The sequence below is a fragment of the Brachyistius frenatus genome, unplaced genomic scaffold (assembly GCF_029030835.1).
Source record: "Brachyistius frenatus isolate BFR_SWC_R1_liver_20210118 unplaced genomic scaffold, ASM2903083v1 Contig_516, whole genome shotgun sequence".
Classification (NCBI taxonomy): domain Eukaryota; kingdom Metazoa; phylum Chordata; class Actinopteri; family Embiotocidae; genus Brachyistius; species Brachyistius frenatus.
In genome coordinates, this window is record NW_027211115.1 from 24,422 (window position 1) to 50,979 (window position 26,558).

The 26,558-nt window shown below is 40.0% G+C and overlaps 1 protein-coding gene across 2 annotated transcripts in view; it reads left to right on the plus strand.

Annotated features, from left to right (window-relative positions):
* The first annotated feature begins 11,908 nt into the window (after nucleotides 1-11,908).
* The window catches only part of gcgrb (glucagon receptor b), a 54,247-nt gene continuing 39,597 nt past the window's right edge, over nucleotides 11,909-26,558 (plus strand). For both annotated transcript variants that reach the window (XM_069688028.1, XM_069688029.1), the window contains exon 1: nucleotides 11,909-12,322. The gene's annotated coding sequence lies outside the window, so the exon portion shown is untranslated. The remainder of the gene's footprint in view (nucleotides 12,323-26,558) is intronic.

The window sequence follows — 26,558 nt, forward strand, 5'->3', positions numbered from 1 at the left end:
CTTTTACATTCCTTTTGTCATGTCATAAATCAGCTGCAGAGCCTCTGGGCTGTTTACTGCACAAACGGTGATCTCTGTTTCTGTACAGTGATGCTGCCCGTCTTGATGAATCAAGCTTCACCCTCCAGGATTTTCCCTCATCACAGCAAGGACATATATTTTCATGTTTTCCATGACCAGTTCTTTGCACCAGCCCACAGACTCGCCGTACTTTACAGAATTACGACCTCCCAGCATGCACCGTGCAGTAAAGTGGTGGTATTCAGGCATAATGATGAATGGCACACAGTGTGACTCTGTTCCTTTGCCTTGATAAACACAGCCGCCCATTCCCTTATTAATACTATCCATCACATTAGTGACCGTTCACCTCTCCCATCACATGTATGTGCGAGGAGTCGCCTCTGTGTGCTCGGCTCATTTTCATAGTAGTCAGGAGTGCTATTTGCTGCCTGTGGTACAGTGATTAAGAACAATCAGGCTGGAGCACCCGTGTTCTGCAGAAATGTGCTTCAATTTCAGGAGGAACCATCATACTATCATTCATCCAACAACTCAGGTAACGTGTGTAGAAATATTGTGTTTCCAAAGTTGAAATCATAACAAACGTGTGCAAAAAGGATTCTCTATTTTTACCATGTTTTTGAGGGTATGCAGGTTTAGTTTATTTTTTCCAGTGTAAAAAAAACACTTTGTAAGGGAAAATGTCCACTGACGTGTTTCATAAATCTTCTGAATAATTCACTCATTTATATTCTGTATTTTCTTGAGTTGACTTTTATGTGCAATTTTTTATACTGCCATTTTATGTATGTGGCTTCTAGAAATATTCCCAGATTGGATAATATAAAATACTACATGAATTCATTTAACAGCAAGGAAGCTACGATCTTAGCATAAGAGAGGTTAGGGTAAGTGACATATGATTGAATGAATTGAACTAAATACCTGTAAAGAAGCTTAGAAAGAAACGCCTCTTTCCTGTCAGTGCTGAGTTGTATGTGAAGTATGACGTTATCAGAAAACAGGTTGTGAATGTAATTCATTGGCATTCATAAGTAACGGCAAAATATTTGACTTCATGATTTCTGCTTACATCTCTGAATGTTTTAGTTAATTTTCATCAGCACGTCATCCTCCAACCTGAAAAGAAGTGAAAAGACGGGAAGATACAGTTTGGGGTCTCATAAGTGGACCTTACAATAAATGACCTCGTCACTGGAGAAAAAACTTTTCCCAATTATGTAAAAAGATAAAGAGAAGAAGCAAGATTGAATAACAAAGGTGAAAAGTCAAGGTTTTGATTGTTCATGTGAATGGGTGTAACGTGAAACTGAGAGCTGCTGAGTGCACTTTTAAATGTGTTTTTAAGCCAACAAGTCTCTGCTTTTTACATAAAATTATTCAAACCAAGCATGTGGCAGCAAATCCATCAATACTTGATGAAAATAAAAATGTAGATAAAAGTTAGTTTTTTACAGTAAATGACAACAGTTTGATGTTTTTGTTATGCTGGGAACTTGAGATGTGATTCTCATCCTGCTCCATAAATCAATATTTTTATATCAATAATAGTCCAAATGATTAAATTTAATATGAAACCGGTTGCTCAAGGTAACACAACAGGTTATTTTTTACGGGTTTGTACACTTTTGCAGGTTTCAGCAAACCCATCGTTCTCGGGCTGCTCAGCACCAAACAACAGACAGTTAACTTTCATCCAGCAAACATAGAGGAGAATTAACAGCTTTAAATTGAACCCTCTTAGAAAATAATGTAAGAAAATGATACAGTAATACTTTCATCCACTCAGCTTTGTTTATGTTGAGGTTTATCTGATTTCACTCAGCGGTACGTCTGCTGTCGGAGAGCGTTGGTATTGAGAGGACTGAGTGGGAATAATAAAGTAGTTCCTCACTTCACTGATGTGATTCTGAAGCCATCTGATTCAATTTAATCTGAGCATGTTGGAGAGCTCAGAGAAAAGTGATGGTGGGTTTTAAACTGAGGCTGAACGGAGACATATCAGGAAATGATATCAGCACAAAGGTCACAGAGAAGCTTCTAACAGTGAAAGTGAGCTGAGAGTAAAGGTGACACTCAGCATGGTAACTAGTATGTTAACATACAGTCCAGACCATTCAATGCTCAGATAGAAGATTTTGTGCTTCAGTAGATTTAATTTTAACATTAAAATGATCGCAATTGTCTCAACTTTAATTTGAGTAGGTTTACATCAATACTGAGAGAACAATGAAAATAAATCTTTTAACACAGAACGTCCATAGTTTAGCAGTTCAAAAGTAATTGGACAGATACACATGAAGTCAAACCAAATCAGAAGATTTAGTATTTAATGTAAAACCCTTTGTAGTCAATAAGTGTCCAACATCTTCTCATTCTGCTTACAGGGTCACGACTTCTTCACCACAAAGACTCTGCAGGAGCAGGTGATCAATAAACAACATGACAGAGATGTTGCAGCTTTCAGGTCAGATCTCCTTTCACACAAGCGAGACGGTTGTTGAGGTGCTCTGCACATCCAGACGAGCAGCCTCTGACAAAAGCTTCTATTAATGAAGAACCTCCAGAGAACAACTGAATACTGAATCTGCAGCTCCTCATGGATTTAAGAGGTTTTGTAGAGAGTTTTAGCACCTTTTGTTTTTGCTGTCCTGCTCACAGCTTTATTGTTTGTCTCAGCGCCTTCTGTGTGCTGTACACATGGGATTATGAAAACCTGTGTCACATGTAAACAATGCTCATCTCCATAGGAAACATTTTATTTTTTATTTTAAATTCTGGAAAAATTCAAAGTCATGTTTTGCAATGTTTTTGCTGGCAAATCTAAATATCAAAGTGCCAGAGTATCAAAATGCATATCAAAACCACAGATATAGAAATGCAGAAAAAAGTAATCGCCACATATACTATGTGCCATGTTGTAAAATAAATTGCAGAAGCAGAAGACCACTGAGACACTACTAAAGCTTCATGCAGGAGAAGGTGGATCAGAAACACAGTTGGAACATGAGTTGCTTGGAGATATTTCTTCATTTGGAAAGAAAGTAGGAAATGTTTGTGTCACACACATCCAGACCAGAAAGTGCTCTTCACCTCTTCATGACATCATATTGACCTACGACTGACGCCTCTGACAACATCAGTTATAAATTTAGAGCAGAATGGGAAGAACATTTATTACAGTACATTTCTGATCCAAGGAATATGTGAATGAACATAACTCTGACTTACAGTGGGGCAAATGGGAAAGAGGCATGCGGGTGGTTGCCAGCTTTGAATGTGTGTGTGTGTGTGTGTGTGTGTGTGTGTGTGTGTGTGTGTGTGTGTGTGTGTGTGTGTGTGTGTGTGTGTGTGTGTGTGTGTGTGTGTGTGTGTGTGTGTGTGCGCGGTCGTTTTCGTGTGGATCTGAATGAGTTCTCCCCTGATCAGAGAAGTTAAGATAAATATCAGGCTTTGTAGTTTATAGCCTGGTTGATAATCCCTCTTTACCCAGACTGCACTGCTGTCCCCGATTTCAAAACAGCTGTCAACAGATTCAAGACAAACGCTCTCTGTGTGGTGTAATTACCTGTCCTCTCTTGTGTGACACATTTAACTCTGTGTGTGTGTGTGTGTGTGTGTGTGTGTGTGTGTGTGTGTGTGTGTGTGTGTGTGTGTGTGTGTGTGTGTGTGTGTGTGTGTGTGTGTGTGTGTGTGTGTGTGTGTGTGTGTGTGTGTGTGTACATGTGGGGGAGTTGGAGGTGAATTAGTATGATGGAGGTGGTGGTGAGAGAGAGCATCAGGAAGGATTAGAGGGATGACACGTATCTCTTTATGCGTGTGTTTCATATGTGCATACATGTCTGTAGCTGTTTAAAAGGACATTGAGGCCTGATCTATTCCTGTAATGTGATCAAGCCTATCAGGTTCAAGAGTAACTGAAGTGATCTGTGTCTGTAAAACGTCCATCAATAATGTCATGATGCTTTGTTTTCCATCCTGCTGCATGTTTCCTTTTTCCTACTCAGGGTTCAGGACTCTTTATTTTATTTTATAGTTGGTGTGTTCAAACTGGACAGCCTGGAAAAGGTGGTGGAGAGGAGGACGCTGAACAAACTATTATCCATATTGGATAATCCTGACCACCCTCTCCACCACCACCTGCTGCAGGGACAGAGGAGCACTTTCTCCAAAAGACTCCTTCAGCTCCGCTGTCACAAGGACAGATACAGGAGATCATTCCTGATACAGGAGATCATTCCAGATACAGGAGATCATTCCTGATACGGGAGATCATTCCTGATACAGGAGATCATTCCTGATACGGGAGATCATTCCAGATACAGGAGATCATTCATGATACAGGAGATCATTCCAGATACAGGAGATCATTCCTGATACAGGAGATCATTCCAGATACAGGAGATCATTCCTGATACAGGAGATCATTCCTGATACAGGAGATCATTCCAGATACAGGAGATCATTCCTGATACGGGAGATCATTCCTAATACAGGAGATCATTCCAGATACAGGAGATCATTCCTGATACAGGAGATCATTCCTGATACAGGAGATCATTCCTGATACAGGAGATCATTCCAGATACAGGAGATCATTCATGATACAGGAGATCATTCCAGATACAGGAGATCATTCCTGATACAGGAGATCATTCCTGCCGACCGCAATAAGACTGTACAATAACTCACCTCTGGCAAAATCCATCACACAACAATAACACTGTTGACTGTCTTGGTTGTTTGTATATAATAGGTAGGTAGGTAGGTAGGTAGGTAGATATATACTTTATTAATCCCCGAGGGGAATTTTTTTTTTTTTTAATTATTTTTTTTTATTATTTTTTTTTTAGGGTAGGTAGGTAATATATAGAGATATATACTGTACTGTATATACTGTATATACTGTGCATTTTATATTTTATATTTTTATTGCTATTTTACTGCTCTCTATTATTCTATTATTATCTTATTGCTTCCTGTATGCTGCTGTAGCAAAAAAAAAAAGTCCTCTCGGGGATTAATAAAGTAACTACCTAACCTAACCTAACCTAACCTAACCTAACCTAACCTAACCTAACCTAACCTAACCTAACCTAACCTAACCTAACAGCAATGTGAGCTTGAAGTGATTGTAAAGTTGTCTTGAAGGGCATTAATGCTAAAAGAAAAAGGTGCAGATCATTTGCATATATGCATATGATGAACTCATTTCTTCCTCTCTGTTTCAGATTCAGCTGGTTTCCTGCGTTGCAATGTTCAAAAACATCATTTGATTTGGTATTTGGAGGAGGAGGCCTACGAGGAATCAGGCACAATTTCTTTAAAGCTTTATTCTAAAATATGTTATTATAAATCCAAAAGGGTTTCACAGATTGTGATTGCTTATGAATCTAATTTTTGGTCTGTGAACACACCTCCATGTTGTGGCTCGCTGTGCCTCAACAGATTCACAAACCAAGATCCACCATCCTGCTGTTCCCACCACAGAACCAAACACCCGCCCTGCAGGCTGCTGTATGAATCTGGGAAAATACATCAATATAGAACAATTATGATCTGATGTTAAGGTGAAAACCTACCAACAGAATCTGAGAGTGGATTCTTCTCATACAGAAAAAAAAACATTTCCCATGTTTTCCACATACATGTGATCACATGTATGACAAATGTTTACCACATGTTGCAACATATGATTACACAGGAAAGATATGTGGAAAGGTTTTCATATGGGAATCTATGGGCTTCACACACTACACCATAAAAATGTTCCAAAACCACATGTTTCAAATGGACAGAATACATGTTACACGTGCACAATCACGTGTATGTGGTCACATACGATCATTTGAGTTTCTGCATATGTATGTGAATTTAATTTGGCTTTTCTCTGAGTGTCTTCTGTTTGTCTGCCTTTAGGTCAGACATTCTTTACAGTGTGAAGCTTTAGTGGCTGGTTGGTAATAACAGAAGTTATTTCCTCATCAGACAGTTATCAGCTGATGCTGCAGCTCAGAGAATCTTTCAGTGCATCGGTTGCAAACACTGTGAAATTGTGAAAAGAAGGGCCAACTATGATGTAAAGGTCATTTACCGAACAGAAGAAAAACTGTGCCAGTCACAAGACCCTCACCAGCCCTGACTGAGAGACACAGAGCTCCTCTAGAAGTCCTTGTTCTGTGTTTATTGCTGAGCTGTTGTATGGTTGTCATGGAGACTACTTCCTCCATTCACAACAGGTAAGTTACCTGACTTTGTGTTGATATGTATGCGGAGAGGAAGGTGCACAGTCCTCTCAGTTTTTTGATCAATGAGACATTTGAGATTTGGATTCAGTCTTTCTGCCCCTCCAGGTTTTCTGTGGGAGGATTTTAACTCCCTCACCTTAGTGACCCTTTAACAATTGTACTTTCCCCTTTAAGATGTAGGTGATATTGTTTGCTGCTATTGTATTGTTGTTATTTGTCATTTCCAGGGAGGGGAATGTTTATTTCAGGAACATTTTCACTTGGTAGGTAAATTTAACGAATATGTTTGTAAGAGTGCAACTGAGTAGGAAGCAGCACTGGATAATGACAGATGCCCTGCGTTCCAGTATCCAGACTAACATACTATGTAGTATGCCAGAAACAGATTTAGTATGGCCCAAATACATAGTATGTTAAACATAAGATGCCAAAAGTACCAGGATGTCCTACTACATCCGGTCAAATTTTGCAGTATGCAGGTCAGCATGCTACTCTGGTTGTTCTAACCCACAATCCTTTGCAGCGGAAGATACATCACATCGATTGAACCGCCGAGACAGTAGGTGGCGCTGATGAGGAAGAAGGAGATGAAGAACATTTAAAAAGGAAGTGTTGTCTTTCCAAATTGCATTCTTTTTATTTTTTCTTCACAGGTCGCGCTACAGATTGGGACATATATGACCAAGAGGGTCAAAGTTCAAGGTGCATTTTTATGATGAAGTAGTTTGTAGTTTAAGTGCCATGACATAACCTGTTATGATTTGGCGCTATATAAATAAATTAAATTGAAATTGAATTGTCCCAGTTGTACACAAATTACATGCAACATTCATACCTTTTAAGGGCAGCTGCAGTCCATACTAAGAATAAAAAGAAATAGTATGTGATTTGGAATGCAGGGATGGATTCCACCAAGGTCTAATTCCAGACAATAATCCTAATTGGCCGCAGACAGGAAGTGACATGGTATAAAAGGCCTTGGGTATTTTGGGGTTTATTTTTTTGATAGCTTAGGAGAATGGAAGCGGGCATCATTTTGTGTTTGCTTTTTTCAATATTATGTGTGTGTGTGTGTGTGTGTGTGTGTGTGTGTGTGTGTGTGTGTGTGTGTGTGTGTGTGTGTGTGTGTGTGTGTGTGTGTGAGAGAGGGAGATGCCTTGAGTAAATTCATTCTTAGTCCATTCAACAAAAAAACTCTCAGATGACTGGAAAACATTCAGAGACATTTTTGGATGTTAATCATCCAGTTTTCAACTCGGTATGAATTTTAAAATCGAACCTAATTTTACAGCTGAAATCACAGCTTTTTATTTTTCACAGCTTTTCTGGCTTTTGTATAGAAATTAATACAACGACCGTGCTGACATTTATATGTGGTGTGTTTGTACATGTGTGCGTGTACAGTATGTTTAAGAATCCTCCTTAAATATGATCTAGTCTGTGTTAAGCACAGATAAAGCTGCAACAGCTGAAGGTCAGAGGTCACACAGATATTGAATTGCATTTTAATAAAGGCCACCATGAGAGAGAGAAAAGCTTGGTAGAAAAACATGAATGCCAAGAAGTGAGAGCATTCAGCATCCGACCTGAGATCAGACTGCACCTGGTCATGGTGAGCTGATGGATTCTCATTTACATCTCCAGGTTGAGACATAAATACGATTCAGAGGCAAAAATCTTTTTAGGGCCCGAGCACCGATGGTGCGAAAGCCCTATTGTTATCCAAGTGATTATTATGATTCTCCGTGAACAACTGCATTTTTGGAGGCTTTATCATATTCAAAAACTCCTGAAAGTTGGTACATCCGTCTCTCCTGGTGAAACATTTCTTATTTTAGTGGAATCGTGGGTGGGCGTTGCCAAATGGCTCGCTAGATGCCCCAGCAGCTCCATTTACCTACATGCACGAAATTGGGTGGACATGTGTATCACACCTAGACGTACAAAAAAGTTCCAACGCACCATTACGTCAACTCAACAGGAAGTCCGCCATTTTGAATGTTTGGTGATTCACACATGTTGTACTTTAAGAAACTCTTCCTTCAGATTTTGTCGGATCGACTTGAACATGTTTGGGATTAAAAGTTATCATATGCATTTGTTTTCTTCGATCTGTAGCGTGGCAGCCAAAAAGTGACCCAAAAGGCATGCTATAGCATGTTGTCCAAAATGTGATATAAAAGTCACACTATAGCACGTCATCCAAAAAGTGACCCAAAAATGACTTTTAGGTCACTTTGTGCTGTATTATGACTTTTTATTTCATAATTTGGATGAAATATGAAAAAAAAAGAATTTTTTTTTAAATTTAAATTTTTTTTTAAGTCATAACAAAGGGAGAAATTGAACCCCCAACTCTCTTACTGAGAAACAACACTGCTAACCACTGCACCACCACTCTTTCCAGATGATGGTCTGCATTGTGACAAATCTTTGGCTCACTGCAACCTATAACTCCACAGGGCCTAAATATTCATTCAAATGCGACCAAAATTGCCGCAGACATTCTTTGGATAGTAGATATACATGTTTTCAAGGGGCTCTGCAGTGATATTAAATATCTTCCTGTAAAGTGTAGTGGATGCAAAACTTTTTCAATTTCTACAAATGTTTTAACTTCACTAAAAGTTGAATCACCATCAACAGGCCAAGGTGGAATTTGAACCATTGATATCAACCTTGGTGAAGTAGAATCTTTTACCTGTTGAGTTAACCAGACTGTCGGTTAACCCTAACCCTAAAGCTCTGAGTGAACTCCATGAAACACTTTTTCCTGCCGTGAGTTGTTCTCTGGCGCCAAAGATAGTCCAGCGGTCTACGATGCAGACTCCGAGCTGGAAACGACCTCGTGAAGACACGGGTTCGTGTCATATCACAAATGGTTCATGGTTTACAGAGTGCAAGCCCCCTTAATAAGCCACACAGTTCACAGAGAACAAATCCCTGTAAGGGTAAGCTCACAGAGGGCGAGACCTCCTAAGGCTAAAAATTTCCCCTCGGGGATTAATAAAGTATATACCTACCTACCTACCTAAGGGTAAGCCCCTCGTGTTTGTACATGCATTCATACTAATACCAAACCAAAGGTCAACAACAATACAAAACTCAAACAAAAAAAAAAGTCCAAAAGATACTTTTTTTCATTGTGCACTGGTTAGAGCCGTTGCCTCACAGTGAGAAGTAATTTGAGGTATGCATGTCAGTTCAGAAAAAGGTCATACTCCAAAAAGTGATTAAAAAAAAAGAGTCAAATTAACCTGTTCCACATCAAAATAAATGTAATCATCATCCGGGAGAGTTGGACTTGTGTCGCAGCACCTTCAGCTGACGAAGCTGTCATGACTTCCAGTCCAAAGTATCCAAAGTATGTTGTCCAAAATATGATAAAAAAAAAACAACCCGTCATACTATGTTGTCTGAAATATTTAAAACAAAGTCATCCAAAAAGTGACCCAAAATTCATTTTTGTATATAGTATATCGTATAGAGTATAGAGCATATAGTATAGAGTTCTACGTCCCCGATGTGCAGCGTGCAAAGGCCTGCATATGCTTGCAGTTTTAATTGTAATTCTCATCCAAAGACTGGAAGTCATGATGGCTTCGTCAGATGAAAGTGCTGCGACACAAGTCCAACTCTCTCCAGGATGATGATTACATTTATTTTGATCTGGAACTGAGGTTAATTTTACTCTTTAACTCCTATTAAGCTAAATCAGTGACATTATCATTAAATTAATTATTTGATTTACTGTACAAACACTTTCAATGCGATTATTTGGATCAGAGTCCAGCAAGCAGCTTGAGGTGTCAGATGCTCAGTGAAGTTTTAAATGGATCCTTTTGTTTAAACTTTGTATTACCGTCGTGAACTGCATTGTAAAAATGTTTGTGTGCACAACTAAGACTAAAATGTGTGAAATGTAATAGAAAATGAGCATAATAACAGCCAGATGCAGTTTCAGTTTCTCTCTCTCCTCATTTACTCTTGTTCAAGTTGCTGCTATGAGTTCAGGAGGGAACAAAAAGGAAACTGGACAGGAAGGAGTCAGACTCCTCACTGCTTGGATCAATTTCTGCATATTTGACTTTAAAATGTTGTTTATTCCAGTCCAGCATGGTTCCATTCATTCTTTCCCTGCATCCTTCTATTATCATATCGGTTTTAAATTCAACTCTCTTCTGTCCAACATCACTGATGCAAACATAAAGCCACATTCTCCCTCCACGACCAGCTCCAGCTAGAATACTGATCATCAGTGGGGTTATCCTGCTAACTATGAGACACTGACCCTGAACTGAATCTCTGAGCAACGATGCATAACAACATGTCTGGTTAATAATGCAGAGTGGTTGTATAGAAATGGAAATTCACAAGAGACAGGAATGCTTGTTAAATGTTGAAAGAACACAAAAAAGACCCGACACATGGCAAAGAGTTATATAATATGGATACTCTACACTACATATTTCTTTCTTAAAGAGCAAAAATGTAGTGTACAGATGAATCTAAGGTTAACTGCTAATAAATATTCCAAATGGAAGCATCAGCTTTGATCACTTCCTATGAAATTCCTTTGGACTGTGAGGAGGCAACATGCCAACTATGTGAAAGGAAAAACAATCAATCACAGTTAGGAGCACCACTAACAGAGAGCTTACTGTATTTAGTAAAAAACCCTACAGGAAATCAAAGGAACAGCTCTTCACAATAAAGGCGTGAAATAGCCTGATGTAACAGCTGATGAAATCATGGCAGACAAATTGATACTTGACTCTTCTGTGTTTGTTTGTCGCTACAAATGATGCATGACTATATTTTCCTTAATAAAACACCAGTTTTGCTTCAGTTTCTCTGCCTTTAGTTTCAGCCTGTCACACCATTCTGTGACATTTACAGAAAAGGAGGAAAGACTGATACCTTTAAAGTGAGCTGATGCAGCTTGGTAACAAATTCACATCTGCGTTCTCTCTCCAAGATGCAACAGAAAGTGATGACTCAGCAAGTGTTGCAGGCTTTTTAACATCTCCTCAGGACTAATCCACTAAGCAACTGTTTCCTCTGTTCCTGGTTTGTGCTCAGTTGTTAGGATTGCTACCTTCTTTTTCCTTTCTTCATTCCTTCATGCATGTGGGCTAAATTTAACAGTTATAATCCAAAAAGTGCACTGTAAAATCTTGAATTATCACCTGGAAGCTGTAGCTTGAACTTAACATGTAGTAGACCTGCATAGGAGCTAGATTTTGCAATGAACCTAACATCCATCCAGACAACATATATGCAAACCCTCTACTGCTCTATTCATGGCCTATAATAAAGTCAAAAATACTAATAACCCTTTTTATTTTCATAGCCTCGAACGAGGTTGGCTGCTAATTGAAAAACTGAAGTTCTCCACAGGAACGATTAAAGCTTAAGTGTAAATATTGGTTATTGGGCTGACTGAGTTGAAATTAAGACATTTAATGACTTAGACACACAGAGGCAAACACTAAATGTGACGGCTTCATACAGACGTCCACTATTGGGAGTTTTATTTTGAAATGCGGAACCGGATGTTAGGCTCTATATTAGCGACAATTTTCTGTAGACTTCGGGAACGCAGAGCAGCAACAGCGCAGCATTCAGCGTCTCATCAGTCGGACGCACTCTGACAGGAGCGAGATTTAATTCAGAGAAGTGATTTTTTTTAAATCTACAGAGAAACAAACAAACAAACAACAGAAGGGGAGCTGGACTGTTGTCTAACTGGACAAAGACAAATTGAAGAAGTCACAGGTCCACTTCTTTCTTTCTTTCTTTCTTTCTTTCTTTCTTTCTTTCTTTCTTTCTTTCTTTCTTTCTTTCTTTCTTTCTTTCTTTCTTTCTTTCTTTCTTTCTTTCTTTCTTTCTTTCTTTCTTTCTTTCTTTCTTTCTTTTAATTCACTGGACGCGGTGCTGCGTCCTGGCTGCGCTCTCGGGACTGTACCTGCTGTGATGGGCCGGACTAGGAGATGAGCAGCAGGCAGTGTGGGGGTCCCAGGGGCGCAAGAGGAGGTCTGGACGCATAGGTAAGAGTCGTTTGGCTGATGTTTGCGCTCCTTATCTGATTACTCTGGTCCTCTATCTGTATCTCTGGGTGTCAGTTGGCAGATACAACTTCTGTAATAATGCGGTCTGTTTCCTTGGTCTTCAAGATTATTCCGTTATTCCAGAAGAGAGCTTCATTTCATGCTGTGTTTCCGGTTGCTGTTCCTTTCAAAGGCGTGTGGTATCGTTCCCATTCTGGAACAGAGCGCTGTCACTCTCCGCGCTTCTGTAGGTTATGTGGAAGTACTGTGTATTCGCGTAGGCTCTCTCTCTCTCTCTCTCTCTCTCTCTCTCTCTGTGTGTGTGTGTGTGTGTGTGTGTGTGTGTGTGTGTGCGTGTACGTCGCTCTGGGATGTGTGAGCGCGCGGCTGCTTAAACGCATTGAAGGAACTGGAAAACTGACTTCAAATGTTCCTCTTCCTCCCTCAGCAATGAATCATGTGTTAATCTGATTATCTGAAGCAGAACTACTTTATTATGTGTCAGCCTTCCTGCTGAGTGCTCATGTCCTGGTCAGATTCCTTTGACTATCTCTGTTGTTTTGGCTGCTGAAAGATGATAATGAGACATTACATAATAAGACATGAGAAAATGCAGACCACAGAATATGAATCCAGGCTGTAATTGGAGGTTACAGCCCGGTTACTTGAATTTGATTATAAAAAGTTTGAAGTATGATAAATGTTAGTGGCTCCTTCCCCTCTTTGGTTGGTGTTTTCCTGCAGTGAGCGCCTGCTTGCAGCTTTGAGACTTCCGGTGAACCGATGAGGTGCTGGAGGAGTGATGAGGCTGGATATTATTATATAAATATTTGATTTTGCTTTATTGCAGTGTGACTGCTGGATGATTACTTTGTGGTTTTATTTTTTATCCGAAGCGGGAGCAGATCATTTGGAATCATAACAAACAGGATTTTCTTTCTCGATGACTAAATGTCAACGTTAAGATAAAAATCAGCAGATTGTAGTCAACTCTTCCAGTTATTTCACTGCTCTCATTTGACACCTTCAAAGAGGCGTTATTCAGTGTAATGCTGCAAACAGTCCAAAGTGTAACATTCAGGAGTCCCTGAGTCATCAGGAAAACAATCATTGTTGTAACAAGTTCACAAAATTACACACATTTAAGGCAAATCAAATAATATTGTTATTCTGCACTCAGAGCTCGCAGAGCTTTTCTCAGTCATATACAGTAAATTGAATATATTTCCATTTTGAACTGATGCTAAAACAAAACAACCAATCTGGACACATCACCGTGGGCTGTGGGGAATTGCATTTCTCATCTTTTTTTGAATTAAAAAAAAAAATAATATTGATTGATCATGAAAATAATCTGATTCATTGACAGGGAATAATCATCAGTTCAGTTACACTCATGTCTTCTATGGCTTTCTGTCATTTAGACCTCTGTACACACGCATATTTTCACATCAACACTCTGCATCTCACTCACGGGTTTCTTTGGTTCTTGTCCCGCATCATCTGAAAAGAGTCTTCTGTTTTGAAAGTGAAAAGCTGAAGGGACTCGACACTACCGACATCCAGCTACCATCGTAATCCTTTCCAGAATTGTAATTATGTGTAAAAGTGTCCTTGGCAGGAGACTGAGGCCGCAGTTGTTCCTGATGGCAGCTCTGCCACCGTTGGTGTGTGAATGGGAGGTAGAAAGGTATAAGTGCAGAGTATTTACTGAAGAACAATGTATTCACATCATCCTTTCTGTTCAGCAGATTATGCTCAGATACACCTGCTTTGAATTAGTTTTTTTGTCCCATGTTTGTTCTTGTCTTTGCAACCAATTTCTTAAAAATGGAACCTTTTCTTTCCTTCGTGTCCTTTTGCCTCCTTCTTTGTTTTCTTTCACTTTCCAAGAAGTAATAACTTAAGTTGCCCGAATGCTGAGTGGTTTCCCCACAGACATCAAGCCACTCTTTTGTAATGGTATGATGGCCAGTGATTTGATTTGCTAGGTCAGATTGGACCGACGCATATTCCAGGGAACATTAACAAAGAACAGATATTAATTCCCAGACATTGGTCTTCAAACATGACAGCAGGTGAACCTAATGTCTTTTTTCCATTAAGTTATTTCACCTGACTCGATCACTGTTGTCAGAAGCTCAAGGTTTCATTGGCTGAACTTTTCCAATCAATAATCAGACAAAGGAAGAAAAGGTTGTTGTGCAGCTATACTGGACTACGTCTCATTCAGCAGGACTACACGAAGCCTTTCAGGGACATTTTTGACCCTTGTCCATGAATAGATGTTTCTCATTTCTACTCTAGAAGACACTTCCTTCTCTTTGGAAGTCACTGACACTCATTTTCAGGGTGTGATGTGAAGTAAGATTTAACTCTACGTTGCACTACGTATGACTCCCCGTTATTCTACCAATGTGTAAATGCTACATTGAAACATCCTGTTTCTTTCTATATTGACTGGATCACAGAACAACATTTTGAAGTGCACATCAAAGTTGTGCTTGACACAGTAACTTATTGGATTTGCCTGTTTTACTGCATGTCAACAGCAGAAAATCCTCACTGACTTCCTGGAATGACACATCCCACCTACCAAACCATGACTCCTTCTGTCTGTATATCAAACGATGTACTACTTAGTGATGCAACCGTGTGTTGGACTGATTTGATCCTTGATATTTTACTTGATGTTAAGTATTACAAGGGAACATATACAGTTTATCCAACTCAGAGTCGAGCTAAAAGCATTTAGAGCGATTCGTCTGTACCGTGCCGGAGTATTATCGCCCCCTCCTCTTCTCTCCTGCTGACCAGCATTCACATTAAAGTTACAACCCCAGTTTTCTTCATTCTCCACGCAACACTTGTGTAAATAATAAAAAGTTACCGCAAATCCAGCTGATGCATTCCTCCAGCTAACTTTACAGTGGAGCACTACTTCACATTGCTGCTGCTTTTGTTTTTGGCTGCACAGACAAAGAGGACATTCGACACAATCAAGCTTCACATCAAACCTCATTTCAGTCAGACAAGTCACATTTTAAATATATAACTGCAGAACAACATGGTGGTCTGGCCTCATCACTCCCTGTATATGTGATTATAGAGATATTGGAGAGTGATAATCAAATATCTTAAACGACAGCAGTATACTTATCAGACATATATTTAAATGACTCCAACAAAGGCAGAGGAGCACAAAACTGCTTAGAAACAACCAAAGATGAAAACAATGCACATTTAAAATATTAGCAAAAATATTGGCCAAGCAGGTTTTGGTGAGAACCACTAAATGTAAACAACTTTGTTAAAATGCCTGGAAAATTCAAGCCAAGTTCTTTCCTCTTTGAGGAAAAAAAAAAGGAAAAGTCAGAAATATTTTGAATGTTTGTGGTTGAATTGCTGACTACAAATAAGCAGTTTATCACAAGCACAGATCATCACGTCAGTAACACTAATGTCAGCCAGGAAATACTTAAAATAGGGTTGTTGTTGTTGTTGTTGTTGTTGTTGAACTAGAAAGTTTTATTAAATTGAACTTGCTTCAGCACCAGACCCTGCTATAAATACATCATGACATAAATAAATAGTAACTGTATCAGTGGCTGGCTGCGGTTTGTTTCACTTTGTGTCTGACGGTGTTTCATCAGCTGGAAACTTTTGCAGATTGTCCACAGGAACTGTGTTCATCTGCTGGTTTTCATTCAGGTTTGACGGTGAGCTGCAGGAAGGCTGATGTGAACACACACAGACATCTCTGTGCTCCGTCGAACAGACAGTTATCATTCTCACTGTCTTTTTGAATCACTAAAAAATACACTTGTGATAGCAGTGTAGTAAATAAATGGAAGCCTGAGAAGATCTCCAACATCTTTATTCATGCATGTATGACCAGGTTCAAAGAAGGAGGTCATGTGATGATGATGATGAAGAGGGATTGGAAGGAGGAAACGCTGATGTTCAAGTGCATAAGAAAGCAAAAACTCAACTGGATTTTTTAAATCTATATATGTAACGCAATGTATTTAACTTATGTAACATACATTAAGTAATTCAACATTTCTGTCGTAAAATGAGTTAATTCAACCCAAAATGTAGCTGTGTTCCAAATGACGTACTTACGTACCAACACTCACTATTCTGAGTGCATCAGTCATGTATGGAAACATGCATGTGCACTACAAATACCTCCAATACAAAACATTCTAAAAATGTATTGTGAAACGATGGAGACTTTTCACACTCAACTTTTGCCATCTAAGCTACTTAGCGGAAGGGGCGGGGCCACAAATATCTAGTATTTTCAGCGTGTATACTTTTTTACTAAATACAACCAAACTGCTGTTGGATGGAAGCCAGCAGGTGCTTATTGTTTGTAAAACAGAGGACATGAAAACACCTTTATTTCTGGGTAAAATAATCACAGTCAGTAGATATGATGGCAGGTGATTTATTGAAATGTTACGGTTATTTCCGGTAAGTGCAGAACAGCGGTGTGTGATTTGGGACAATGCTACCCTGTCAAAATTCAAGCACTACACAAGTCAGTGGACTAAAATGTGAAAGTATCATATGTGAGTGTACTAAGAGGATAACCTAGTAGTTTTTGGGCATAAACTTAAGTAAACTGCAATCATGTTATGTTCAAGCTACACCATGATCTTCTTCTGAACCGACACCAACTAGTTTTTGGTGCCCAAACATAAAGCACCTTATGCTTCACACCTTGGCGAGGCTAAATGTGACTTACATTAAACACACGGTGCAGGGGTCATATTTAATGCTGACAGGACAGTTTGTGTTTCCTTGTGGGAACTTCAAAGTTTCAGGTCTTTGTTAACACGCTCAGAAAGAGAAGCAGGTTTATGTCAAAGACATCTTGCATATTTAATGTATATTTTCTTTTGGAGAGCCATGCATTTGATCTTTCCATTATTTATTCATTAGGGCAGGTCGAGGTGTAGGGTGAGTGAGCCTCACATTAGTCCCTCTCTCCTACACACACACACACACACACACACACACACACACACACACACACACACACACACACACACACACACACACACACACACACACACACACACACACACACACACACACACACGTGCATGTAGAGTAAATGTGCACTCACAGATTGAGCATTAAACAGCCTCTCCTATATTTTGGTGAATAAAATTGAAGCGTCTTTGTTTGCATGTGTGAGTGTATTTTGTGAATAATTATTAGAATGTATTCCATTTTAGGAAGCCAAATGTGTTATTTTTGTCATTAGTGAAAAAGAACAGGTGTGGCAGAGCAGCATATTGAAGGGTGTGCTGTGTCGGTGTGTTTATTTCTTATGCATGCATGCTGAAAGAAGGTCTGCTCTATAAACACAGTTGTTTATTGCATCAACACGGACCCAGACTGGTGTCTGACGCATTCTGTGTTCTCACACACACATTCAGAGCACATTAGCAGCAGATAGCCTGTGCCTGGTTAAACAGGCATGTTATATGTCAGCGTAAATCACATTGATCAAATCTCCCTAGTGTGATGCTGATGTCATCGACATGAGACACCCCCGTGGCTGTTTCATGAAATGGGACCTGAGGCTATGTGGCTTACAGATGTTTGAAATTGTTGAACCTTCCATGTATTTCACTAACAGTTTAGTTAAAGGCATCCTCGTGCTCTCTTATCGCTCAGTAGAACAAAGGTATTGTCTTTGTGGTCATTAACATGCAATGCACATGAAGGGTCACACACACACACACACACACACACACACACACACACACACACACACACACACACACACACACACACACACACACACACACACACACACACACACACACACACACACACACACACACACACACACACACACACACACACACACACACACAGTTTGCTGTTGGTTCTGCTGAGCGTCATGATCCCCAAATGTTAAGGGCTGCTGGGATGTTTGTTCACAAGCTCTTTTTCTATCCCCTGGTTTCCTGTTGGCCTCTCTACTGTCGGATAACCAAAAAAAACCAAAACATGTGAAAAAAACATGTTTCCTCAAACAAAACAGAAATCAAGGGAGATCACTGTTGTATATGACATCTTTTGTAATTTTTCTGGTGTAAATTATTATTTCTAGCATGACTTCATTGAATTATAAATGCAGTAAACATTTTCTTATAATGCAGAGACACTATATTTTGAGCAAATTCATTTTGTTTTCATAATATATTGGTAATGCACTATAAGTTTAATGTCAGTATATCTTTTACACATTTGTAAAGTGCTACTTCTGATGCTCTAAGTATAGTGAATGACTAGTATATTTTGGTAAACAAAACTATTGAAAAAATACGGTAAAACTATACGTTTACTCAATTAAAGCATACCTGAAGTGCAGCTTTTGGTATATTAAATGTAACGTAAGTAGGTCCAATAATCACATCTTGAAAATATTTAACTTTAAACATTTAAAAAGCACATGAAAGCACACAAATATGCTTTTCAAAATATTGCCAAGTATACATTTTTATTAACTAGGTGAAATATCTGTGCCTGAAAACCACATCAGATTTAATGTTAAAGTTATAGCAAACATGGTTAAAGTATATCAAGGAAGGGCAACTGAAATACTTGATGGAAGAATATTTATTTATACTGTATATACAGTGGGTACGGAAAGTATTCAGACCCCTTTACATTTTTCACTCTTTGTTTCATTGCAGCCATTTGCTAAAATCAAAAAAGTTCATTTTATTTCTCATTAATGTACACTCAGCACCCCATCTTGACAGAAAAAAACAGAAATGTAGAAATTTGTGCAAATTTATTAAAAAAGAAAAACTGAAATATCACATGGTCATAAGTATTCAGACCCTTTGCTGTGACACTTATATTTAACTCACATGCTGTCCATTTCTTCTGATCCTCCTTGAGATGGTTCTACTCCTTCATTGGAGTCCAGCTGTGTTTAATTAAACTGATTGGACTTGATTAGGAAAGGCACACACCTGTCTATATAAGACCTTACAGCTCACAGTGCATGTCAGAGCAAATGAGAATCATGAGGTCGAAGGAACTGTCCAAGGAGCTCAGAGACAGAATTGTGGCAAGGCACAGATCTGGCCAAGGTTACAAAATAATTTCTGCAGCACTCAAGGTTCCTAAGAGCACAGTGGCCTCCATAATCCTTAAATGGAAGAAGTTTGGGACGACCAGAACTCTTCCTAGACCTGGCCGTCCAGCCAAACTGAGCAATCGTGGGAGAAGAGCCTTGGTGAGAGAGGTAAAGAAGAACCCAAAGATCACTGTGGCTGAGCTCCAGAGATGCAGTAGGGCGATGGGAGAAAGTTCCACAAAGTCACCTATCACTGCAGCCCTCCACCAGTCGGGGCTTTATGGCAGAGTGGCCCGACGGAAGCCTCTCCTCAGTGCAAGACATATGAAAGCCCGCATAGAGTTTGCCAAAAAACACATGAAGGACTCCCAGACTATGAGAAATAAGATTCTCTGGTCTGATGAGACCAAGATTGAACTTTTTGGCGTTAATTCTAAGCGGTATGTGTGGAGAAAACCAGGCACTGCTCATCACCTGCCCAATACAATCCCAACAGTGAAACATGGTGGTGGCAGCATCATGCTATGGGGGTGTTTTTCAGCTGCAGGGACAGGACGACTGGTTGCAATTGAAGGAAAGATGAACGCGGCCAAGTACAGAGATATCCTGGAAGAAAACCTCTTCCAGAGTGCTCTGGACCTCAGACTGGGCTGAAGGTTCACCTTCCAACAAAACAATGACCCTAAGCACACAGCTAAAATAACAAAGGAGTGGCTTCGGAACAACTCTGTGACCATTCTTGACTGGCCCAGCCAGAGACCTGACCTAAACCCAATTGAGCATCTCTGGAGAGACCTGAAAATGGCTGTCCACCAACGTTCACCATCCAACCTGACGGAAAGGGTCTGAATACTTATGACCATGTGATATTTCAGTTTTTCTTTTTTAATAAATTTGCACAAATTTCTACATTTCTGTTTTTTTCTGTCAAGATGGGGTGCTGAGTGTACATTAATGAGAAATACAATGAACTTTTTTGATTTTAGCAAATGGCTGCAATGTAACAAAGAGTGAACAATTTAAAGGGGTCTGAATACTTTCCGTACCCACTGTACATATATATATTTGAAACAGAAATTCTGGTGGTACACATACTCCTCTGCCCCGACCTTCACATCCTGAGCTGATGGTGGACATACATAAGTGGTGAGGTGTGGAGTTGTAGAATATGAACGTCAGTTATCATGAAGTTTAACATAGACTATCAGGACGCAGCAGCGTGAAGGATCCAGTGTCTCTATTCCTGCTTGTTATCTGACCTCTGTGGTCCAAAGACTCATCATGACAAACAGCTTGTTAACTTGCAGCGATAAATAGCACTGAGGAAAGGAACGGCAGCTATTAGCTTTATTTCAATTTTTTTCTGACTGTGATGTTCACACGTGTCTGAAAGCCTCTGTGGCTGTATTCATTGATGACCATGGGTGAATGTATTCTTCATTCTGCTCTGAGTTTCTGTGACCGACAGTGAAATTGTAAGTCATGAATCAATTACCTGCCTGCGTCATCCCTGTCTTCCCTTTCCTCTCTTTGCATCTGCAGTGTAATTCTCATCTCCCTGATTCATCCATCTATGGTAATAATCTCTTAATCACACTTCCTTTGTTGTTCTGCTTTGTGACTTTCTTCCTCCCTTTCTCTTTATTTTATTATCTCTTTACACCCTACATTAAGCATCTCTGTATCCTCCGCTATGCTCTCCCACTACTCCTGCAAGGCTCGCTCTCAAATTACCCTAGTCCTAATCTTCCTATATTTTCTCACTCTCTTTCTTGGAGCATAAAATTGAACCTCTGCTGCTTCTGCCCGTCCCACTCACTGCTTTGTGTGTTGGTGTGTTTTTGTGTGTGTAGGTGGGTTCTGTTCATGCTTTCTCTCTGAGTCCTTGGCCTTTTCCTTGATTTTATGCAAACAGGTGATTTTAGGGCAGAGTGTATTGACAGGAGAGTTAGCATCCATTTGTTGCACATCTAGCCTAGCCACAACTTCAGCGTATCCCTATCCAACAAAGGTGGTCTGTGACAGCTACATGAACTAGGAATAGGCTGTGACAGACATCTTGCCGTCACCATGGGTTCTTCCGGTCCAAATGCACAACAACCAGCCACAGTATAGTTTGTTAATGGGTTTTATTCCACACAGCCGATATCTTACAGCTGTTGTATTCTCCTGTCAGTCATGCAAGCACTTGTCCCACGCTCTGTCCACAGCCAGCCTGCTGCTCTGTGTCCTCTGGAGTGAGAGAGCGTCTGGTGACCTGCTAGTGCTTTTATAGAGAGAGAGAGAGAGACAGATCAGTAATTGCCTGCAGCTGTGACAATTAAGCCTCTTCCAGGCACAGTTCCCTGAACCACTCCCCCAATCAGTCCCTTCTGCAGCTGAGCCAAACCACGCCCCGCCACTACATAGGCATTTTAAGCAAAAACACTATTTGAGATTCACTTGAAACTATGTAATTATTAATCAACTATTTGACTATTGACTAGTCTTTGCATGTTTCTTCTGTTCATACCATGCTATCTAATCTCACAGCATTACAAAGTAGTCTGATAGCAATGTGTTTTTCTTTTCCTTATGTTGTTTAATGGCGACTGGCAGACAGCTTTCAGCGTTCATTACCGCCACCTTCTGACAGGAGTAACGCATTACAACCATGCGCTGGTAAAATAAAAAGGGGAGATACGGAAAAAGTCAAACAAATTTTTTAACAAATATTCTAAAATCATGACACATCCGAAGTGCACAGTGTTGCACGACATTTTGTGTGTAAAATTCAGAAATGCGTTTATATGAACCCTTTCCTTTATTTTTTAAATAACGCTAAGCTTTGCTTTCTGAACTCCAACACAAGACCACTTCTCTCTCCAAATCTTACTTATGTTTGCTCTGTTGTCTTCCTGTTGTAACTCACGTCCCGAGATTTCAGAGCGAGACTTCTGTTTCGGGCTCTAAGTCCTTTCCGTAATGCTGTCAGACAATTAAATTAGGAATCTAAACCAAAAACCAGCACTTTTAGTGGATGTACATTGACAAGTACAAGCGCTCCCCGAGAGTCCCGTTCTGTAAACGTGACAAGCACGATCTGCGATTCACACTGGATTTCCTCCATAATTCAAAATAATGACCGGGAATTGAAAGAAGTCACAGGGAGCCAAAACTTGGATTTAGGGGAGGCAGGGAGCGAGCGAAAAAGTTGGACATTTTCAGTGTGCTATGAGTGGGTGCCTTGTCATGTTGGAGAATCCAAGTGCCATCGCACCAGAGTTCAGGTTCAATTCACAACACAGGTTATTTCAAGGCACTTAACACAGTAAAGACCTTACAACAGAATTTACAACATTATACAGGCGAACCCAACAATTCAAAAATTCCCACATAAACTGGGAGGACCTCCCCTTTAAGGGAGAAAAACCTCCAACACAGGCATGGAAAAACTATCTTTTAACAGGACGAAACCTCCAACAGAAGGAAGGAAAAACTCTCTTTTAACAGAAGAAACCTCCAACAGAAGGAAGTAAAAACTATCTTTTAACAGGAAGAAACCTCCAACAGAAGGAAAGAAAAACTCCCTCAGACTCCCTCACACCTGGTTGCGATCCTGACCTGATTTGCTTTCTTCTGTCTTTCAAAGTAACGTTCTGCCCCTCTTTAAACACCAGTGCCACTCAAAACCCCCCAATCGGCTCATCGCTGCATTACGGAAGGCTCTCTGAAGCATTTCAAGGATCTCTGTTGCTGCACAAAATCCAATGTACGTTCTCTGCTGAGGTCTATGGTGAAAATACAATTGTGCACGTACCAGTGAACACAAAAACCCGCTGATGACGATCAAGCAATGTAACCTGGAATACTTACTAACAAAAGTTATTGCTTCCGCTGCTCTGTTCTCATCACTATGTGCAACAGGAACAGCCTCTGTATATTTGAATCGACCCTCAAATGCTGCCTGTTATCCCATTTTATCTCTTCCTGGTTCCTGACTCTCTGAACTGCTGACTTCCAAAAAAAAGCTGTTAAAGACATGAGTGTGTGATTGAATGTGATGACATGTCAGTAGAGTGGTTGTGATCTTTGTTGAGCAGCAATTAACATATTCTTTGAGGAGAAACAGCGGAGCAAGTTCACTCTAAATGTGTGTGAAGCAAAACCAGCGTACAGGCGTCAGTTCCCACAGCTCTGAGTGGAGGTTTTCACTAAGTGCAGTAAATGGACCAAAGACACGCTGGGAGCAAAGAGGGGTAAAGCTCGCCAGCAATCCACCGCTTCAAAGTTGATCCATTATACATAAAGAGCTAATGTATAATGTGATCTACTCTGCGTAGCCTGGGGGAAGACAGAGGAAGAGGAGGGAGAGAGAAAGACGAGAAATGGGGAAGAAAGATAGAGGAGGTTTCTCTGGGATGTCTGTCTCACACTTTGATGATTCAGCTCAGACTTTTTGACACAATCAACACAAATCTGCTGCCGCTGCTGTTTTCTGACGCCAATGCATCCCGACCGACAGTCTCCCTGCACCGATGACTCATTAATTGCCGCACATGATTGGGGAGTTAATATTGGGCGATGAATTAACTCACCACCGGATGCTTTTTCTAACCGATGGGTGCTCTGTGTCTGAGATATGAACACATATCTGCAACTGAGGGAATAAGTTGGGAGGATGTGTTCAGGCCTGTCAGTGCTGGTGATGTCCGTCTGAGCTGTATTGAAGGAGGTTTTGTGTGGCTCGTGTGTTCACCAGTGCATTCTTTGTTGTGTGTGTGTGTGTGTGTGTGTGTGTGTGTGTGTGTGTGTGTGTGTGTGTGTGTGTGTGTGTGTGTGTGTGTGTGTGTGTGTGTGTGTGTGTGTGTGCTGTTATGTGAAAGACAGTAGTGTTTGTGAAGACAGTATTTATAATTAGACAGGTGAACATTCGAGGATATCACTTACCCCTCCATGTCTTTCACAGACTCCTAATGTTTTAATCATGCTGCATGTCTGTCGTCATGACTCCTGTTGTCCCGACAACCATTATCCCGAGGCACACGGGACAGCTGAAGTTTATCCACTGAAGTCCACTGCGGTGCAAACTTCCCATCCATCACATGAAGATGTAATTAAACATTGACAAAGACAAATGAATAGTGAAATTACATCGAGTTCGATGGTCTCTGTCACTTTAAAGCAAGTTTCACGGCACAACAGGGAATTCAGAAAAACTACCAGAGATGTTGATGAAACCATTTAAGATATTCCTTTTATTTTTTATATGGATACATTCAGCTAAGTAGCCAACAATGATGCGGAATGCAAACTTTCTTTCAGAAAAAAACTGTGACAACACAAGATACAAACATTAACTGGAATAATTACAGTATATGCAGCCATTAGAAAATGATTACTTTGGCTGCTTAGCCATTGTGGCTGCATAACTCTTGGGGTAATAATGTATGATAATGGTAACGTATTTTATTCCAGACTGAAATATCTAAACATCTAACAGCTCTGGTGATTCCTTGACTTTTTACAGACCACTATGCAGTTCACATTTTTGGTTTTTCCTGAAATGTCTTGACACTTATTAGATGGATTGCCCTGAAATTTGGTATCAACATTCTTCTCTTCCTGAGAATATATTATATTAAGTTTTCGTCATCACATGAGTTTGCTATTACTAGACCCAATTTCACAATGTTAAAATATAGGACTGATCAGGCTCCATTGATTTCATTGCATCCAAATGGGTACAGACCTCGGAGTAACTTTAAAACTACTGGAGCAGCTTTAAATAAATCTGATTGACCGCCATTCATGCCAATGAGAAACAAACACTTAACTTAAACGTCATCACACGCCCAATGCTCTTTGATTGGTCCTCTCTTCAGAGTGATTGAGTGGAACTCAATGTCCAGACTCCAATCACTGTGAACACTGAAGCTGTGAGCAGTAGTCGAGCGGAGCCATGTTATAATTTTGCAATGACCAAATTTCTCCACCAGCAACACTAAGAACGCCTCCACTGGGCTCAGCTGTATGACCACGCTACCATGCTAAAGGGAGATGGTGATAACGGTAAACATTATATCTGCATGTCAGTTTTGTTATTGTAAACTTGTGTCGCCAATGTGCACAAGTGCAGCTTAACAGAGTCACTAACATCACAGTAGACTCTTCTGAGCCTTAATATTAAGATTTGGCTTTCACACTTAAAACTGAAAAACCATCGTTCAGTCTGGCAGGTTGACAACTGGAGGTTCTTGAACATTAGGACTCCAAACTGGACAACAAAATATACAGTTTGTAACTGTCTGATAGAATGTTTTCATCATGATGTTGGATGTTTGCATCATTTATCAGTGCTTTTCAGTACTGTTCAAAATCGCCATTACTAAAGCAGACAGATTTTTGGATTCGACAGAGCCACAGTTCAGGTTAAATTAGGTTCAGGCATAAAAACCTTTCATTCAGAAATCAGGATTCAGACAAGCCTGAATATCAAACAGCCAGCGACATGTGAATCTGAAAGAGAAGGTGTGACTGGTAGATGCAGCAGTAAAATCTGTGATGACAGATATGTTGTGTGAGTGACAGATGTAAGTCATGTCTAATTATAAATCACAGATGTCACCATTTTCTCAGCAGAAACAGCCTTTTCTGGAATACCTTTTATTTAAAATTTAAAAACAACCATTCATTACCATGAAATATTTTCACCAAGCCCCAAATCTTTTGATGAAATAATTGCTGTGTGCTGTTAGTAGTCTGTAAGGGACACTGACAGGAATGAGGACCTGATCATGTGCAATCACACTGTCAGATAGGATAAAGTAATTTCACCAAATTTATGTGCTGATCCTGTGATTGAAGAACGTGGGGGTTATTTCCTGTGACTCATATAGTAGTTGGTGACAGCGAGAGAAGACAGACAGCAGAGGGATGGCAGGGTGAGCGCAGTCAGGTCGCTCACACCACATGAAATTTATGAATGAATTATCAGTAACAGACTGTGGAGCCATGACTATCTGACTGAAAACAGATACGAGTGTTACACTGGTGTCTCTGATGTTCCTGTTTCATTGAAGATTAGATTCAACTGGATTTCAGCTGTATTTGCACTTCAAATCAATAACATGCAACTGAAGT